The sequence below is a fragment of the Haliaeetus leucocephalus genome, unplaced genomic scaffold (assembly GCF_000737465.1).
Source record: "Haliaeetus leucocephalus isolate CR32 unplaced genomic scaffold, Haliaeetus_leucocephalus-4.0 Scaffold339, whole genome shotgun sequence".
In the NCBI taxonomy this organism is placed as follows: domain Eukaryota; kingdom Metazoa; phylum Chordata; class Aves; order Accipitriformes; family Accipitridae; genus Haliaeetus; species Haliaeetus leucocephalus.
This window is the reverse complement of record NW_010972775.1, coordinates 19,378,555-19,382,414: the sequence shown is the minus strand read 5'-3', so window position 1 is coordinate 19,382,414 and position 3,860 is coordinate 19,378,555.

The following is a 3,860-nucleotide window of genomic DNA, read 5'->3' as shown; positions in this document are numbered from 1 at the left end:
CGATTCCACCATCCATTGCTTTCCCTGACTAATACAGCTTGCAAAACTAACTTCTGCTAGCTGCTGAGGCTGAAGGAGTAGCTAATACAGTAAACAGAGAACTCTCTGCAGCTTTAAATAAGGCAGAATCTGCCACTGACATCAGTGAATTACATCTAAAATTCTACAGTCTTTCATTCTCTTACGTCAATTAAGATTTTTATCAATTGATTTTTCTGTGTGACCAGTTAGTAAAACTTTTCCCATTATACTGAACAGGACAATGACATACCAGTCTTCTCATAGTTATTTCCAATTTTTGCTGTTTTTTTAAAAAAAATAAAAAAAATTTAAAAAATCTAAGTACAGGGTGGTCTAATGAACAAAGCATATGCAAGGAATAAAGCAAGATTTAAGATCTATAGTTGCTTAACTAAATTCCTGCATGAGAAATTATGTGTTTTGTTTGGGACATTATAGCTGCTTTATAGATATATATGAACAGTATGGCTCAAATGCTGTGAAATAGTAGGTATTTTATTAGATATGCTTGCATAGTGTAGATGTAAGTCTATTAGATCCATGCACTCTGAAACAACTGATATTACCTGTTTGGACCATAGTAATAGTTTTCAAAGTTTTCACAACTGGAAAAAGAGAGTAGAAAAAATAGAGAGCAAGGAAGATTATTTCACTAATCCTTTATGAAGAAGCTGATAGAAATCTGGGGGACACCCCCCCCCAAGACACTTTTTAATGACTCATCAGTTAAGTATCGTCTTCAACAGTTAAGTTAGTCCCTTTCCATAAGTAGAGGTTTGCTGATTTGGTAGTAAAGATTCCAAGACCTTTCCAGTGCTGTTATATGCTTGTGCGAATGTGGGAGGAATGCTAGTGATTTGAATAAACCAGGAATTTGGCAGAGTGCACTGAAATTAATTTTTGCACTGATTTAATTGATTGCTTCTGTTCCCAAACTTTACGTGGATGGTAGTATACTTGGAGGAATAATGTATGTATTGCAGCTGTGTTACATTTCTGTAACAAGCAAAAAAGAAAGGATATGGTAGATCAAAAATGAATTAAAAAATCTTTTGGTTAGGCCTAAGTTCTACTGAGAATTTTATTCAGAAATGAAACCTTTTCTTTCCTCTAATATTTCTTCAGCTGAAATCAAAGCTACTCCTGAAATTTTTGTGAAAGTGTAATTGTAGCTTTAATATTAGCACTCACATATGTATACGTGCCCATAACAATAGGTACCCAAGTCACTGGATATTTGAGGTCTGTGCAAATTAAGCTCCCCATCCATAATTAAGAAACCAAGCCCTGGATATTTGAAGGCAAGTCACAGGCACAGCTGACTCAGCTAAACACTGGTTGTTTTTCTTCTTGCTATACACAAATGTGATTGGCATGGCACTCATCTTGAGGTAAAGAAGAAATGGAAGCAACTCAACTATGAAAGCCCTGGTTATCACCTTGAATATTTTTCTGTGCAGTTGTCTGATACATTTAAAAATTATTTGAACTGCTGAGTAAGAGAAAAATATATTTTCTGCAAATGCATTCTGACCACATTGCAGAACTGCCAGAACACTGCTCAAATAGCTTTTTAGTACTGACAGTAACAAGAACTGAATATGGCCCTTCATTTAGAAACAGCTCTTTAATTTTTATCTCTTTTATTATCACTTACATATAGATTTTTTTATTTCTTGTTATTGGCAGGCACTGACCAATGTTTTAAACTGTTAAGTGGAAGTATTTAATATATTCCAATTTTTATCTCAGCTGTTCAACATTTAATGAGAGGAGGGAGAAATCAAGCTGTTATGCTATTTAAAATTAAACTATAATGGGACTTTAAATAGGTATTTCAGGATCTAACACTCTATATTTCTTTTCCATTCTAATAAAAATAAATGATCCTCAGGAAAGACTGTAGCTGGTCTTTAGGTAGATGGAATGCAATGTCACAAAAAGAGAGGAGACAAACATTTCAGTGTAAAGCTCACTGTTCCCTGTGGACCAGTACCTCTTCTATAACAAACTCCATAGAAATGGTAAATGGAAAAATGTAACAGCACTTTCACTTACCTTTTTTGGATAGAAAGTGTTATATATTTTCTGTTGTTGCCTTACTTATATTAGTTCTTCTGCAGTTGATACCATTGGTGTATAGCCAGTGCTTAGCAATAATGGAAAAAATTGAAATTTATATAATTTAAATGTAGACAAGCTGTTGGGTGGCTGTTATAATTTCAGTTCTGGTCTTGCAGTATTAGCAAAAACTAATTGCTGTGTATGGACAGATTTTTTAATTTTATTTTTGTTTATAATAATTTAATGCGGGGAGAAAATACTTTAGCAGGAGAGCATGCAACTCATAATCAATGGGTTGCTTTTGTTCAGGTGTCATTTACCATGCACAAAGAGACTGTGTAAGCAGGATATGCACAATTTAAGTAATAATTTATCAGCTAATATGCAAAGTAGATAGCTAGGACTAACAGATTACTAGGCTAAACAGTAATATGCTTACCATTCCTGATAAGAAAACTTCTGAGTCTTAGCTGGCCAGGAAGTTTCCAATACGCTGGGGAAAGCTGGTCTCTGCCATTTGTTGGTATGGGCTGATCCTCAGCATTACTAAGTTATCTTCGCATTTTCTGCTTTTCTTTCCCTCTGTATCTTTTCTCCTGAATCTCTGACCAGCTAACTACTGTCATCCCAACAATGGTGCTTCTGTGACTTTAGAGTCTTGTCTTTCACAGCTTTAGCTCATGTAGTTTCTCACAGCTTAACAATTTTCTCAGTACAACTGGGGCAAGGTCACACAGCAACGCTGCATCAAACTAGGCCTTGGACCATGACACAGCCAAACCTCTAGGTTTGAGTGTGACATGAGGAGTGGTGGAAGGTACAAAGCTTCAAGTGATCATGAGAAAGTGCTGAAATCTACTGACGTACTGTAAAGTGTGGTTGTGTGACATCTGCTTTCTGGGAGTGTTAGTGTGTGGGCTGAGATTGCTTTGTCCTGTTGAGGAAAGAAAATACAAATGTACTTTAGTATGTGTCTTAAACCATTTGAAAGGAGGAGCATCCTTGTGGAGTTTCTGGTCACTGTGCTGACAGGCAATGGAGTACCTAACAATAATGTGAAGCAATGAAGACGCCATCTTGAAACCTTGTCTCCAGGTCACAGCCGTGCTCCAGGATGGCACAAGTGCAAAGGTAAGTTTGTTCCTCTGCAAATTTACTGTTATTTCTATGTACTTTTCTCTTCACCTCTTCTTTGATACTTGTATCTGCTGCTTAAAAAATAATTGCACCATCCACTCAGCTCCCAGGAGAAAACACCTGGATTCTACTTCCTAATTTTGACAACTGTCTGTTCGTTTTAATCTCTGTACTTCATTTTTATGGTTTGCAATAATGAACAGCAGGCTGCTCACCTAGGTTTTCCAAAAGCCTCTTTCACATTGAAAATCATCACTGCAGTACATGGCTGACGAATGCTATAGAAATGTCATTTCTGTACTTATTTTCCCTCGTAAACCTTCCGCCTCTGCCACCCCAGTTGAAAGAAACTGGCGTTAGCTCTACGGTCTGTTATTCGGTGCGTTTTAAATGAAGAATTTGGAGCTTGCGTTCGGAGGTTTACAAGTTAAGACGCAGCCCTGGGCTGGCACTTGGCGAAGGCCGGGCCTCGATGGCGGAGGACGAGGGCTGCCCCCTCAGCCTGCGGCCACCTTTGCCGGGAGCTTGCAGCCAGCTTCCCCTCGCCTCTCCAGCCTTCGCTCCCACAGCAACTTCGCCAGACTGTTTACAGTCACCTCCCCCGTCCTTCTGTTTCCCCAGCCGCCCCACGGCCGCCA